Source organism: Sabethes cyaneus, chromosome 3 (genome assembly GCF_943734655.1).
Source record: "Sabethes cyaneus chromosome 3, idSabCyanKW18_F2, whole genome shotgun sequence".
Taxonomy (NCBI): Eukaryota; Metazoa; Arthropoda; class Insecta; order Diptera; family Culicidae; genus Sabethes; species Sabethes cyaneus.
Genome location: NC_071355.1, coordinates 64,686,691 through 64,703,926, shown reverse-complemented (window position 1 = coordinate 64,703,926; position 17,236 = coordinate 64,686,691). Strand labels below are relative to the sequence as shown.

The following is a 17,236-nucleotide window of genomic DNA, read 5'->3' as shown; positions in this document are numbered from 1 at the left end:
AGGAACCTCTGGTTACGGTTCTTGAAATGGCTTCGAACACCTCATCCGCCTTGTAGTTACAAAGCTTCGATGCGGCAGCAACTCTTCTCACATAGTCAATATTGAGCTCACCGTTCCTTTGCACCATATTCGATAGCTTACTACGCTGGGATAAAATATACGCTCTTGACGCAAAATAAGCGTCTAGTCGAGCAATTGCATTTGAATAGGGATACATTTGCTCATCAACCATATCAGCTTGCGATGTGGTACCATCAAGTAGCTCAAGAAGCAACGGGCCTGCTTTGATGCGGAATAAATCGAATCTGGTCGATTCATCGGTCGCTTGAATAAGATTTAATGATGCATTAAACACGTTTTTCCAGTGATCATAGGCTCTCTTGTTGATTTCCGTATCTCCGGTCGCTGGCGAACATTCTGGAATGTTCAAGCTACCTAATGACATGTTGTTCATTGTCATAAGGAGCGTTTCGTTTCCGCTGTTCTGCTCATCGCGTATTGTGCTGGATCGTGCTTCACAAAAATCTGCATTTTGTGTCATCCCAGCCAACACACGGCTAAGTTGTTCCTGTTCCAAACGGGTCTTTTCCAATTCTGCCTTCATTTTAGCTAGTTCCTCCTTTAGTTTCTTCGTATGCTTTCCCTTTGAATGTCTGTAAACATAATAGGTATAAGAGTTTTTTTTTTTAACTCACGAATTTCAGAGTCACATCACATGTAACTAAAGTAATTTGAGATTTCATTGTAACTAGGAAACTATGCCTTTTCAATCATAGTTTTCATTAATTTTTAATTTTCGATTCAAAATCCCGCCATTTCTATCGGGATTTGAGATTTCATTGTAACTGGGAAACTATGCCTTTTCAATCATAGTTTTCATTAATTTTTAGTTTTCGACTCCCGCCATTTCCATCGGGATTCGTTATATTCCACCTTTCCTATTGGAATATATACAATACTTATTCATTCTTCCATGAAGACCTAACAACTATATTCCACCTTTCCAATTGGAATATATTTCACTACACTAAATGAAATCTCAATTCACGTCTCAAATTGCTATCGAAATTGAAAATTTACCTTTTCTCAGTATAATCAGGTTCGGTGTTGCCACCGACGGCGCCATTGTCGTAATTTCCGTAACCGGGCAACATCTCTGCGCGTGTTACTAACTAGTATCGTTGCCGATATAAGACAGAGGGCTCACCAAGAATGGTTCGCTTACTCGTCAATCGGATGCTGCTAATCGTTGCCGATGTAGGACAGAGGGCTCACCAAGAATGGCTCGCTTACTCGTCGATCGGGTGACGTCCTTCAACTTGATTGGGCTACTTGAAGGCCCAAGAGGTGCTGCTAATCGTTGCCGATGTAGGACAGAGGGCTCACCAAGAATGGCTCGCTTACTCGTCGATCGGGTGACGTCCTTCGTCTCGATTGGGCTACTAGAAGACCCAAGAGTTGCTACTGCTGCTACTGCTTACCGCTCCCGATGTGTACTTCTCAGCGTCCGACATTCGAATGAGCTCTCTTGCGGCGCGCACGCTTATTTATAGCAAATGACTCTCACGTACTAGTAGAAGGGGCGGGGCGAATATGTACTCTGTCTACTGCAAATTGGCGGACTTCGGACATCAACTTGAGAAATATGTATCATTTTCTTTCTTTTTCACGTATATTATTTAACTTAGAATTTTATTTAACAGTTTATTCATTTAATATTTGATTCATTCCAACATTTAACATTCTTATCCTACAGGTTGGTTCGCTTTAAAATAAAATTAAATCATCGAATTCTAAAAGATTTGTTTTATCAGTTGTAGACCTTAAATTGTAGAACTGAATTTACGCAATTGAATTGATTCACCCTATCATTCTGACCAATGAAAGTAAAGGAGGTCTTGCAAGCTGAAATCTTGTCAACAGTCTCGGCTAAACTGCAATGTCTCGTGTTGTTCCCAGCCAGCCAGCGGAATACAAACCGTGGCCCGAACCATGATGGCAGAGCAGAGCGTGGGCAGGCCGTCATAAAATTTCATACAATCCCAGTCGCGCGCACGGCTCGTGGACAAACAGCGTTCTTTCCCGCTCTGTAATGCTCTCAATGAACCAGCAACAACTGCAGGCCAGATTCATAACGTGCGCCAAAAGCGCAGTCAAATGCACGCTTACTGGGCGAACATGAGTCTCCCCGGAACGGAGCTGCGTCGGTTGGTCGGCCGGTCGGTCGGTCGGTGCGATGAAGACCCCGGGGACTCAGGGGAAATATTTATTATAATTTTGTCATCTATCTGTGTTGAAGCCTGAAACCACTGTGCAGCGACGTTTTGCTGGCGTGGTGGCTCGAGAAGGTGATTTTCTTCCATAAAGTGTAGGGTTTTATTATAATTTGAGGTAATTTTACTTGCAAGACTCGAAACGTTCCGGCAAAAACAGCATAGATCAGCAAAATTCAAATACTGACTGGCTGGCTGTCACCTTGTCCTATTTTGTAGTCAAGTCTAACCAATCCATACCTTTACATTTTTATCACATCCAGCACCGCTTTCGTATTCAACGGTCGCAAAACAACACGCGAAATGTCCGAAGGAGACCATAAATTAAATTAGACATAAATTTCACCCTGCCAATATATGCTCAGCACAAAAATGCCTGCCCGCAACAGACGAACTGGTTTCAACATCTGCTGGAGCAATTACACGTCGTTTACCGGGGACCTTCGATTACTACATTTATATTGCATCAACCATCGAAGAACTTATCTGAAAATCCACCCGTTGGTCGCGGTTCTAGCCCGCTCAGGGTCCGGTAGCTAGCGAAAAGTTCACAAACAGCCAACATGTGGTCCCGCCCGCTGGTCTAGGCCACGGACGATCCTTTGACATTGTAGGAAATGAAATAAAATTATTCAAATTAATGGAGTGCGAGAAAGAGAAACTTACAGGCGAAGAAATATGAGATGCCAATGTATATGCGATCTGCAGGAATATTTGTTTGAATCTTTATTAGCTGCGAGATAGGAAACGAAATCGATCCCTAGCGCGGAATTGCCGTGCAGTTGTGGCGCGGATGTCACACTTCGTCGAGCCGATCGATGGCGATGGTGTGGAACCTTGAACGTTCGAAAGTATACACGCCTGTACCGGAAAGTTTAAGTCTCCGAAGAAGTGTTGAGAGTTAGAAATACGTTAAAAATCGTTTCATTCACTGTTTGCCGTGTCATAAAACGTTTTTCTGGTGATTAGCGCACTTTACATTCTTGCAATAAACTGTGTACGTTATGGCATCGAACTGAATGGGAATTGCACGGTACAGCTGCTAATAAAAATTGAGAAATAACTATATCATACAGGATATCTTGCGGTTTTATTCTACCAACTGATATCGCGTGAACAATTAAAACCGGTAACTTAGGTTAATATTTAATTCTATTTTCCAAAATTTATTAATCCCACAACATCGCTCTGACAAATTAGACCTTTAGTGTTCACCTTAAAATTAATTAACCTTACGAAATTGAACATGTACTTGAAGAAAACGTGCAAATTAAATCAACATAGAAGAGCATCCGACTCGCAGAATTCACTAGAGTAAATAATAGAAGAGCAGTCATACCCCGAGGCTCATGGTAACGCGACCTGTAAAAGCGAGATGCAAGCTAATGATGAGTAGCTCTTCTGGCGCTAAATAGAAAAAAAAGAAAAAGAATAACAAACCAAAGTGACAGACGTCAGTCGGGGTCGTTCGCTTGTTTTCTACGTTTTGTTGTAGGATATAATTCGAAAAATACGTAGAGGAGATATATTTAAAATTTGCTTGAAGGTAGCTTGACACTGTGGTCAGATTTGTTTTCATTCGACAGTGTGGGTATGTCGATGTGGCTGGGCCACCTACTGGCATTTTTCTTTAATTTCCATTTAAAAACGAATTTCAGCAATCTAAATACATTCCTGCAAAGGTCTATAGACAAGGTATATAACAATAAATGCTGCTTGCAAGAAAAATAGTAAAATTGCAGGCGTTTTCAGAATGAAACAAATTGTTGTCAGGGTTGAGCCATGTTTTGTATGATGAATATCGTAAAAATAAGTGACCACAGATAACAGACTACCAGGTAATTGACGAAAAGTGTGTAAAAGGTTTTTATGTAATCAACGAGTAATCCTACGGGCTGTAAGTGGCAAACTAAAACTTGATGTCGCTGCCATCGCTACTATGTAACTCCAGCACAAAGTAATATTGGTTAAGGTGCATGCATATTTTTTTATTTTTTTGGCAAACTATTTCTGGAGGGCGCCACCGGCAGATTTTACACACAAAAAATGGATTACTTTCTTCGACCCTGTTAGTCTGTTTTCTGTGATGGAGATTGAAAATTGGCCATCTAAATGTCTAATGTCTAATTTAAATTTTTAATTGCTTCGTCTTTTCTGAGATGTGCTGAGTATTGATAAGTATTGATATCCCAAAATAATGAATTATTTCAAATTTCCACCACTACTGATACACCCACTATTACTGGTGCATCTACCCTAATATAATAATAGCAAAAAAAACAGCAACGCATTATTTTTCATTTCTAGCATTGAAAATTGCATTTTTGTGCTCATAATACAATGTTGTCCCTACTGTAACTATACAATGGCTTGACATTTTGTTTCGCTCTATCCAAGAACAACATTACCCATTTTATTGTTTGCTTTGAACTTAGCAGATTTTGATTCACTTTTTGAAGAAAAGTTCAAAAGTGTGATTCTACATTGTGTGATCTTAGTTTCTTTTGCACACTTTTAAAACTTCTCTGGGTTGAACTTTTTTGACATTTCCAGAATTTCCCAAGTAATCAAATCCTGTTTTGTTTTTTCAAGTTACAACATAATTTTATTTAGGTCTGGACACGTAATCTTCAAATATTTTTCTCAAAAAAACTGATCCAAACCCAAACCCAAACCCAAACCCAAACGCTTCTGGTTTGAAGAAAAGGTGCTTCCTTGCTGTTTCCTTGCGGACGATACTTCAAACACACCAAGTGATACCAGTAATCTTTTTTCGCGGTTATTTTCAACCGCATTAGTCAATCCAATTGAAATCGAGAGTATCCCCGTCTCGTAGATCCCAAAAACCATCGGTTTTCTTGACACAAATATTTGTGCCGCACTGAGAAAGTTGGAGTTTTCATCATCAGCCATGAAATATTAAAATATCGTCGACCCTATGATCGCTTAAATTAATTTTCAATCAGTCACTGTCACTGTGCTTAACGATACTCAATCAGGGCAGATTTCCCCAACGCACAGTGGGGAATCGCTGGCCATCAGCTAAAAAAAGAAAATTCATTTTGACTCTTCACTATATTTTTTCTGTAATTCTATGCTATTGAAGTGTTCAAATCCAAAATTTTGAATCAATACGACCTATTTTGAGTTTTCTATGACCTTCTATCCCGGATCTTAACAGTATCTAGGAAAAGTTATTCAAAAAATAGTACTGAATAAGTCAGATATATTAACTAGGGTAAATTAACCATTAGTGGACCTGTTAGTGCACGAGTAGTTTTCTTCCACGAATTATTTTAAACTGGTAACGCTAAACACGCAACCGATGGTACCTATAATTCGAGTAACTTTCGATTAAGCCTAAAAAAATATCAATTTATGTTGAAAATCTCTATATTTTACACATTTTTTAAATCAGATTGAAATGTCCGTTTTCTTTTTATGAACTTTGTGGTTTACAATAGGATTGCGACCGGGTCCATTATAGGAATTCTAGTGTATTTTGCATGAAGCGGGTCTACTAATGGCGACATTTCGCATTATTAACCATAAAATGGACCCTCACTTGGTGAAAATTTCGATTTTAAGCCAATAATTATTAAATTCAGCTAAAATGTTATAAACTGAACTGTGTGGTTTGGTTTAGTACTTCCTGTTTCATGTCAAATATCCTCGGAAATAAGAAGCACAAGCTAATAAACGCAGAAACTGTACCCGAGGTCCATTATAGGTAAAGGGTCCACTATAGGCTAAGTTACCCTATGTAGTAATTTAATTGGTTGGTAAAGAGTGAACATGTGCATTCCAACCTCTGTTCGTTAACTCCTATTCCTACCTGCACGTGATGCCGGCTAGGGTACGCAACCTCGGTTGTCGTACACTAACAGGAAAGGGGGCACAGTGGCTCCCGCCCACCCTAAGATGGTAGCCCCATCAACGGGATAAGGACCTTAGTTTAACAGCCTACTGTACCGGAACACAAAAAAAGTTACCGAAAATGAAAGAAGAAATCTCTCTGGATTATTGGTAACGACCTTTAGCATGAACACACGAACACGAATCGGAACATGGAATATACTGACCCTTGCCCAGCAGGGCAAGCTGGCTCAACTTGCAAGGGAAGCTAGCCGCTTGAAGCTTGAAATCCTGGGGCTGAGCGAGGTCCGCTGGCCAGGTACTGGCGAACACAAGACATCATCCGGGCAAGTCTTGCTCTACTCTGGCATGCGAGGTGAAAATGCTACTCGAGAAAGAGGAGTTGGATTCCTACTGAGCCCAGGGGCACATGCGGCCCTAATGAAGTGGGTACCGATAAACGAGCGAATAATCGTTGCCAAATTTAGAACACGGGTTAGAAACCTTACAGTTATTCAGTGCTATGCGCCAATAGATGATGCCGACCTGCAGGAGAAAGAGAGCTTTTTTGTTGAGAAAATCCCGAAGGGGGACATCCAAGTTCACTTGGGTGACTTCAACGCGAAGATTGGCTCAAACAACGCGGACCTTGAACGCGTCATGGGACGCCATGACCTAGGAGAGATGAGCGAAAACGCCCAAGTAACAATTTGGGTTTTATTACACTCTTATGATGGAATTTAAGACCAAAATTGGTCATGAAGACCGCCATAAGAGTACAATAAAACTCATATTGTTGCTTGGGGAAAGCTGTTTACAGAATTCTGTGGTAAAAACAACACGGTCATTGGTGGATCGCTCTTTCCCCATAGACCAGTACATAAAGTCACCTGGGTTTCCCGCGACGGCCGAACAGAAAATCAAATCGACCACATCTGCATCAGTCGAAAATGGCGAAGGAGCCTTCTTGATGTACGCAACAAACTCAGCGCTGATATCGCATTCGACCATCATCTTGTTATCGCTGAAATACGTTTGCGCGTCGCACGTGTCCAACAACGGGAGGAGAAAGTCGGATGCCGTTACGACGGCCGCCGATTGGAGAATCCTGAGGTGAAAAGGGTCTTTGTCGAACAACTTGAATCTCGAGCCTCGGAGCTGCCACCTGGTGGAACCGTTGAAGAGCAATGGACCAGCATCAAGAACGCCTTCATCACAGCCAGTGATGAAACCCTCGTCAAAGCGCGCAGCGGGCGGAGGCAATGGATCTCGGATGAAACTTGGAGGAAGATCGACGAGCGGAGAGAGGCGAACGCCGGCATTCAGTGAGCGCGAACCAGATCGGCTAAGACAGCTGCCCGTCAACGATACGCCGAACTGGAGAGGGCTGTTAAACGTGCTTGTAGGCGGGACAAGAGAGCCTAGACTAACTCCCTAGCCGAACAAGGAGAAACCGCCGCCGCCAATGGTGATATCCGTTTGTTGTACGATATTTCTCGCCGCCTTAGTGGTGCCAGGATGAATACAAAGATGCCGCTAAAGGACAGAGCTGGTCAGCTATTGACTGACCGTACAGAACAGCTTAAGCGATGGTCTGAACATTTTGAGCAACTCTTCCGAGTTTCAAATGTCAGGGACCAACAAAACCAGCAGCGTATGACGCCTACAGTTCGTCGAATCAATCGCGTCAACTCGGCGGCGCCATCGCTGGATGAAATTGTAGCAGCCATCAGGAGTATGAAATCCAATAGAGCGCCAGGGATAGGCTGTATTTCAGCCGAAAGGCTCAAAGTTGACCCATCTTTGTCAGCCTAGATGATGCATCAGCTTATCAGCATTGTAAGGAAACGCGCAACTTTTTCCGGTGGACTGGATGCAGGGCACATTGGTCAAAGACCCTAAAAAGGAGACCTAACTGAATGCGGTAACTGGCGTGGCATCACGTTGCTCTGTATTACTCTCAAAGTACTCTGCAAGGTAATCCTCAACCGGATCCAGGAGAAGATCGACACTACTCTCCGGCGGCAGCAAGCTGGATTGCGTGCTGGCCGATCATGTGTAGACCATATCACAACGCTCCGCATCATACTGGAGCAGATCAACGAATTCCAGGACTCTCTTCTGCTGGTGTTTGTTGACTTCGAAAAGGCGTTCGACCGACTCAACCAGATCCAGATAAGCTAGTCCATCTCATCGAGGCTCAGTACGAGGCGTTCTCGTGCAAGGTTTTGCACGACGGCGTTTTGCCCGACCCCATAAGGGTTACTGCTGGCGTGAGACAGGGCTGCATTTTATTACCGCTTCTGTTTCTCATCGTTATGGATGAGATATTAGTTGGAGCAATTGACAGTAGACCAAATCGAGGACTGTCTTAAAATCCTCTAATGATGGAGCAGCTAAATGACCTCGACTTAGCCGGCGACATTGTTTTGCTTGCACAACACCGAAACGATATGCAGGTACGAGGTACGAGGTACGAGGTAAATCTTTAAATCATCGGCAAATACCAGTGTGCATCCGGAACCAAGCAGAATGGCAATGTCGTTAAGCAACAAGGCGAATAGCAAAGGTCCCAGGTTACTGCCTTGCGAAAGACCAGAAGTGTTACTGAATGCACCTGAAACTGTGGAATTTAGCTAGACACGTAAAGCACGGTCTGTTAGATATAAGCTTAACCATGGAGTCAATCTATCGGAGACACTGAGTTTAGAGAGCTTGTGCAAGTGTTTTTGATGATATACTGTGTCGAAAGCGGGCTTAATATCCGCGTACACAGCGTCAATTTGAGTTCCAGCTTCTATCTGTGACATGCAGGTACTAGTGAAATCCATCAAGTTTGTCGTCACAGAACGACCTGGCATAAAACCATGCTGGTCAACTGATATATAGTTTTTGGTGCTGTTCAGAATTATACCACTTACGATGATTTCAAAGAGCTTTGATCCAGCAGAAAGACTGGTAATGCCTCTATAGTTCCTTACATCTCGCTTTTCTCGTTTTTAAATACGGGAAATATATGGGACTGTTTCCACAGCGTTGGAAACTTTCGTTGCCCAAACGATTTGGTGAAAATTCGACTTAAAGGCACGGCAAGAGCAGTAGCGCAGCAAGAGAAAATAATAGCCGGAACACCATCGGGTCCAGGTGAGTAGGAGCTCTTCAATTTCTTTGCACAAAAAATGACCATTTCAGGAGTGATGTTAAAAATATCCAGATTTACAGCACCATCGGGGACACCTGACGCAGCTATTTCAGCATCAAACTGCGTGGTACATCTACTGGCGAACACAGAAGAAAAAATGATCAGCAAACAATTCGCAAGATGCAGTAACAGTTGATGATTCCGTTCCGCCCAAGAGCACACTAGCAGGAATAGAAGATCCTTTCCTCTTACTTACTTACTTACTTAGGTGGCTTGCCGTCCTAAGACAAAGCCTGTTGAACAAAATTTCTCCATGTAACTCGGTTGAGGGCTACCGCTCTCCAATTCCTCGGACACCGAGTACTCTCCGCCAGATCTCGCTCCACCTGATCTAACCATCTTGCTCGCTGCGCTCCTGGTCGTCTTGTTCCTACCGGATTTGAGGCGAACACCATCTTTGCAGGGTAGTTGTCCGGCATTCTTGCAACATGCCCTGCCCATCGTATCCGTCCAGCTTTAGCTACCTTCTGGATACTGGGTTCGCCATAGAGCTGTGCGAGTTCATGGTTCATCCTCCGCCTCTATACTCCGTTTTCCTGTACGCCGCCGAAGATCGTTCTTAGCACTCGTCGTTCGAAAACTCCGAGCACTCGCAGGTCCTCCTCGAGCATTGTCCATGTTTCATGCCCGTAGAGAACAACCGGTCTAATAAGCGTCTTGTACAGGGTGCACTTTGTACGGGGACTGAGTCTGCTCGACCGCAATTGCTTGTGGAGCCCATAGTAAGCACGACTTCCGCTGATAATACGCCTCCGAATCTCACGGCTGGTATCATTGTCCGCCGTTACCAGTGAGCCAAGGTAGGCAAATTCATCGACTACCTCAAACTCATCGCCGTCGATCAATATACTACTGCCCAAGCGGTGTTGTTCGGCCTCGGTTCCGCTGGCCAGCATGTACTTTGTTTTAGACGTATTTACCTTTAACCCAATCTTTTCTGCTTCGCGCTTTAGTCTGGTGTACTGTTCAGCCACCGCCACAGATGTTCTGCCGATAATATCCATGCCATCGGCAAAGCAGACGAATTGACTAGATTTGTTGAATATCGTGCCCCGCGTGATGATATCCGCTCGGTTCATAACACCTTGTAGCGCTATGTTGAATAGCAGGCATGAAAGACCATCACCTTGACGAAGCCCTCTGTGTGATTCGAATGAACTTGACAATCCACCCGAAATCCGAACACAGCACTGTGTACCATCCATCGTAGATTTAAACAGTTTGATGAGCTTCCTGGAGAAGCTGTTCTCGTTCATGATTTTCCATAGCTCTTTCCGGTCGATGGTATCATATGCGGCTTTGAAGTCAACGAATAAATGATGCGTGGGAACTCTGTATTCACGGCCCTTTTAGAGGATTTGCCGCAGTGTAAATATTTGATCCGTTGTAGACCGACCTTCGACGAAGCCGGCTTGATAAGTTCCCACAAATCTATTCGCAATTGGTGATAGACCTTTCCTCTTAGAGTTTACGAATGTCCAAAAAGCTTTTTGGATTAGTTCGAAATCTGAATTGCGTCCGCAGTACGTGTGATTTGTATAGAGAACTATTTAGCCTGCGGTATGCATCGCTGGCAAATTTGAAAGCGCGTTTATTCTGCGGTGTTCGTTGCTTACGAAGTAGTATCTGCTTTGCGTTTCGATGCCGTTTCAATCTGTGCAACTCACTGTTACTCCAGACAGGTTTTAAAAGAGGTCTAATTCTGAGAAGATTCTCGTTCAGCCAGGTGCAAATAAAATCGCAAAACCGCAATGCCATATCATCCACATTGATATCGTCTAATAAAGTAGCCCAATCCCGGGACAAAAAGTAGTCCACAAGAACATCAAAGTTACGACGATAGTTCAGAGACGCAATTTCGAAACAGTATAGGCAAGAATAAATCCAATGGAGGATGGGGAAGATCAACAGGATGACCCGACGCATAGCGATCTCTTATTCAGGAAGGCAGTAAACGAGGTCCAGTGTTTGTCCGATATCATTACGCAGTGAATTAACTTGTTTTAAGTTCAGGAATTCAAATTCATCGACCACAACAGCACTAGCAGCAGGAAGCGGGAGAACCCGAGCAGGAGCGAATAGCAAAATAATATCAAAATGTGCTATTGGAAATCGAATAACTCATATCAAAATTTGGTCTTGTTTTGGCTGACATAGTTGGTAAAATAACAAAAAATAATATTAAAATTTTACTCCTTCAAGACTAAAAGAATAACTACTTGTGTTATTTGAATAACAAAGCAATAACATGACTGTATTCAGAGTTACATCTTTTAGTATTATTAAGGTATTGAATAACAAATGCGGTAGTATATGAGATATTAAAAAATCCTTTTATAAAATATTTATAATCTAAAATTTTTTTAATCAATAAAAAAAATTGTATGAAATATATCGAATGTCATTTTAAGGCCAAAATAAGATCTGATAAAAAAAATCAGCTATTATACTCATCTTACAACCACTGTTTCAAATATCTACTCAATAACAAACGTGTTATCAATGTATCTCCATATCTATTCAATAACAAAATATACCATTATAACACAGTTTGATATTGTTTTTATATTATTTTGCTCTTCGCTCCTGCTCGGGAAAATTGTTGTACTGTACTCCATCCTCTCCATTAAACCAAGAAATTCGCGGTTGGCTATAATCACCACAAATGAGAATTCTTCTTTCTGAAGACCCCATGTCACGTAATTCACGGATTGAGAGAATATGCTCATCGATAAACTTGACAACTTTACTTCTGTCAGGTGAGATGTAAACTGCAGCAAGCAAAAAGTTCATTCCTTTGATGATAGCAGAAACACTGACTTGTTCGAGACAATTGCCATGTCTTAAGGTGACCAGCGAACTAGGGAACTGTAGAGCAGCAGCAATCAATGCACCACCAAACTACTTTTTGTCACTATTCTTCGAGCTACGATCACAACGATGCATGTTGAAGGCGGATCCAAACAGCTGAAGAGAATCGATGCAGCCGTCCAAACCGGTTTCAGTTAGCATGATTACATCGTAGTTGCAGTCATTAGATGCAAGGAATAAGTCATCCACTTTAGACCTTAAACCTCGCACATTCTGATAGTATGCACAAATACCATCCACGTCATTGGCGTGTTCAGAAAGCTTCAAAACAAAACTCTTTGCACGTGGCGATTCCAAGCTGGAAGCGGGAAATACATCAGCAGAAGGAATGTCCGGATTACAATTGCACTTAACTGCATAACTAGGTTGGAAGATCCTGTCACCACTCCAGCACACAGGGCAGGGACGACTGCTGGCCGCATTTTGCGTGGAAATTGCATTCACATAATGCATAAGTCAACACAGCAAATTTTTTTTACTAGGAGGCGTTTCAGCTAGCTTTTTGAGGGTCGGTAAACATGATTTGTTATTTGAGTGACTCGATTTGAGTACATTTCTAAGAATTCCAATTGATTTTCTCCCCAACACGTAGTTTCTAAAAATTATTATCGAAACAACTATCTGTTCTAAGGTAAACATAAACATTACTGATACGACATTATTTGATTTAAAAAAACTTTTAAGCCCCATTTGAATAACACTTCAAATGAAACAAATCCAATACAAGTCTAAGTAACTGCGGCTACGGTATGGTATTACCAGACCAATAAAATAATTCTATTTACTATCCGTGATTCAATTTCCGTTTATGAGCTTCATAAACCGATTTAAAAACAATACGTTCACCGCCGGCCGTTGCTAATATGGAGGCTGTCCAATAAAACGCCCCTTCACTTCGGACCGTCGTCCATAGGGGACTCACAAGGGGTGTGTGCTTCTCATTTACACATCAAGTATAGGTATATTACTTCATCCAAGCGGACCTGCTGTGGAGTCGTCGCACCGGATAAAATGGCGTCGCCGAATGTTTCCCAAAGTAATGATGGCTGCCCTGCCGCGGCGGGGTTGCCGGGGATTTCTCCCCCTTAATCCTGTTTTTTCTTATTCGAAATGTAATAATAATACTATAGGTTCGGTACTAACCTGTTCCGTTACTTCCAAACCATAAAGCGACCAGATCGTCACTCGGCGACGGATGATAATTACCATACAGATATGGACTCGGGTAATCAAACAGCAGTCGTTTCGATGGTGATTCGCCTGGAATTAAGCAGTGAAAGAGGAAAGAGGGGCTTAGTTCAGTTCTGCCAACATTAGTTACTAGAATCTACGGATAAGATTTTTTTATCTGTCACTCAAACATAGTTTTTTTGTTTGCTAAATCTCCAGCTTTGCTGTGCTCGAAAAGGAAATCGTAACATTTTACCAATAACTAACACTAAGCCATAAAATAATAGCTTTCCTTGATCGGCTTCAAACGAGCATACTAAATTCTAACCAATCCATTGTGCGTCCAATTACGAAGCTTACAAGAGGATCGTTTTTCATCTACTCAACGATGACGTTATTCGGTGCGGTCATTGAAAAAGTGTACCTCTTCTACCAAGTTCACGTCTGGCGTCTTAAAATGGTCCAGCAAAACATTTCCGCCCGGGCTTGCCCGCAGAAGCTTAGCTTGTTTTCAAGGATTTGAGAAATTGGACAGGTTCTGGTTCTGGTTGGCCGGCGCGGCATGGCATTGAGTTGATTGACCACTGCAGACTCCGGTAATGAAATGGCGTCGCCAGTCTTGGAACCTTGATGGCCAACCGGCAAAACGCTTCAACAGCGGTAGGGAAACAAATACCATGCCGAGCAACCACACAGCAGAACAGGGCAGATTTTCCTTAAAAAGCAACAAGATGGCGTGGGATTTTCTATACGACTTTGTTTTTCGAGAATCCATTTGTGTTACTTTTTAAGGCAGTGAACGACTAACGTCCGTCTTCGTGTGCTTCTCAAGTGCGGCGTGTCGCTCGACGGGATTTGACCGGTGCCGGTTCCTAAAACTGCTTTTCAGCGGAACGAGTTCGGGAAAAATTAAGGGAACGATGATTGATGGTCCGATCGTTAGAAGTGTTTTAGCGAAAAGGTTAAAACTGGTTGGAGTTATAAAAGTAGCCAGTTCCGCTTGCTGCTAGAAGAGTTCAATGACATACGTCATGTTTTACCTTTCGGTTACTACCAATCGAACTATATTATCGTAACAGACAGTAATCCGGGATTATTAGCTTTTCAAAGCGCAGAAATTTCTCAAATTTTGCCGAAAGACTAAGATTGGTTTCACATCTTCAGAAGTTAAACCTTATCAGTTCCTGTAAAACACAACGTCGATGATCGTTATTCAATATGTTTTCAGCTTTGCCTTAATATGGTTGATAATCCTTAAAAGGGCAAATAAATTAAAACACACTTTAACCTTATCGTCGTAAATTGATTACCCTAATTAATACACCTGTAGTCGTGAATTAATTTATTAATGTCATTGTGGTAAATGACACTTTTTCATAAGTGTGGCACTTGTGGCATGAATCGCATTAAAAGCGAATAACTGATAAAAAGCACCAGATTTTCAAAAAGTTGTCTCCGCCGCAGATGAGTGGCGCTTGAAGGCTTAAGGCTGACGGTACCTGTTACCCGAGGTTTTAACTGAAAGGCACCAAGCGCCTATCAGTAGAGAGTAATTTTATAGGCTTTTAAATATTTTTTCCAATGAACATAATTTACTTGCATTCACAGGGGAACAACCGTTGTTGCCGTTTGCATCATGGGATATGATGGAAACTACGTTGTATAAATAACATGGCGTGAAGGCGATTATTTATAAATTAATAATTTAAAGAAAAATAGTCTGTGACGCAGCGAGAAGAACGAAACGCAATGCATTATTTGTCCGTGAAATTTATGGACGTATTTATTTGTCACTTCTCTTGTCGTCACGAGAGTCCACGTTGTTGTCGGGTGTTTAACTATAATTCAAAGTCACGGGATTTCGGTGCACGAAATCAAAACGTGGCGTTGAGATTGTGCCGAGAAAATAGAAGAAGGAAAAAAAATCAGAAGATTAAACATCCGAGCAGGAAGATGAAACTTTACATATTTAATGAAATTACTGCAGAATGGGTAAATCTCACATTTGTTTATAAATTGAAGTAAATGAATTTTACAAAAATTTACAAAATATTTATTACGATTGCGAGTGCATTTTTTAAACTGAATACATTTTTCAAATTGAATCGCAACACTGTTGCGTGGGGTTGTTAAACCGTCACGATATTCCCGTTTTTTATTATTTGTTGACAAATAGCACTGCAAATTCCGCCAGGCAAATTCTACCAAAGAGTTTCACTTCTGCTTTACTTTCGTTTTCGGGATGTCAACATTTATTTTATGCTGAAGCGCGCCTCTTCAACCGATCGTTTGTAGAGTGACCGGCTGCCGGTGCAACAGCCGTTTCGATACACTGAGACTGTGTCTGGAATGTGTCAAATGCATTTTCAAGGGTTTGTTTATTTAGCAACATTAATTTTAAAAATATAATCTGTAGCTCTTTCAAAAATAACAGCGAAAACCATAACTTAACATATGTATGAACCTAAACTCTAACTAACAGACTACTTGGTAACTTGCAGAATCATAAAATACACTGCGCTGTTTGAGTTCTTATTTCAGAACTATCTTCAAACATTAGAAAATCAGCACAAGAGGATTAACAAAAACAGCTTTGTTCGTTTACATCATTTGAGTCAAAACTAACAGTCCAGATTGATAAAAATTATAAACATGATTTCCAAAACAGCACGCATACAGTTTCCACTTTTTTCCTAAGAATCCTTAGCTAACAATCTATAGAGACTTGCGTATGGTGGGAGCGCGAACGGATTAGTCCATGGAGGGAACCCCAAAGGTGGTCTGATAATCCACGTTTGAACAGCCTCATTTCTTGTGGATCATACTTTGGGATACGGACTCCGTATTACTGCAACTGTTTCGAGGATAAACCGAACTAGCGAATAGAAAAGAGACTCATGTCATGATGAACCCCAAGTTTTTGATAGTAAGACGATTGCACGTACACCATTTGAAATACAAATCAATTAACTGTTGAAGCCGCCTGCAGTTCTCATTCGACCGTACGACGTAAACCATTTCTAGATCGTTCGCATACACAATTCGACAACCAGGTGGAAACGCTAGGGAGGTCATTGCAGAAAAGCGAGAATAACAGCGATTCTAAATTACTACCTTGTACTTTTCTTAAGCCCAGCCGTTCTTAAGTTATAAAAAAGTTTAAGTTTACAAAAATAAGCAACTTTGCTGAATATAGTAACTATATATCTCTTACCGATTGTGAAATATAATGATGTGTTAAAAAAGAGCACTTAAAAATAAATTATGCTTAATAACTTTGCACACGATTTTTTTACTGCTTTCGAGTGTTCTACAAAGTTATTTATTATACTAAAATACACATTTTTTCTGAAAACTGTTTGTCAATAGGACACATATTCAATAAGTTATAAAATATATTTAAAAAAATCGCGTCACACAAAATTTTGTTTTTAATTTCGGGCAACTTCGCGCAAACCAGACAACCGTGGACTGAAATTACTCTATTTTGTCTATAAAAAAAAAGAGTCCATCAGGAGATCTCCAAAGGAACTTCAGAAAAAGTCGATTGAAAAATGTGTTATTTCTTGTTAATTTTTTTTATAACTCGCTAGCTGACCCGACAAACTTCGTATTGCCACAAATTAAACTGTGTTGTACATAAATCGTGAATCTCGGATGACCTTTTGTCCCAATCTCGAGTATTGCTAGTGTCTGAGGAGTGCATGGGTGGTTTAATATACAAATTTTCCTCACAGTAAAGTAGAAAACAACTCCCCCCATTGCTTATCCTGATCAAATAAAGCGGATAGCATTTAAATATTCGCCATGATCATATAACATTTCGCCGAGGAAGTAATAGAGGTCCACGGGTAAGCCACTTCCT

General features: G+C 41.4%; 1 protein-coding gene across 1 annotated transcript in view; it reads right to left on the bottom strand.

The window, feature by feature from the left end:
• The window catches only part of LOC128742070 (uncharacterized), a 175,001-nt gene extending 161,567 nt beyond the window's left edge, over nt 1-13,434 (bottom strand). Inside the window, exon 1 of the mRNA XM_053838270.1 lies at nt 13,345-13,434. The gene's annotated coding sequence lies outside the window, so the exon portion shown is untranslated. The remainder of the gene's footprint in view (nt 1-13,344) is intronic.
• Between the last annotated feature and the right edge of the window lie 3,802 nt (nt 13,435-17,236).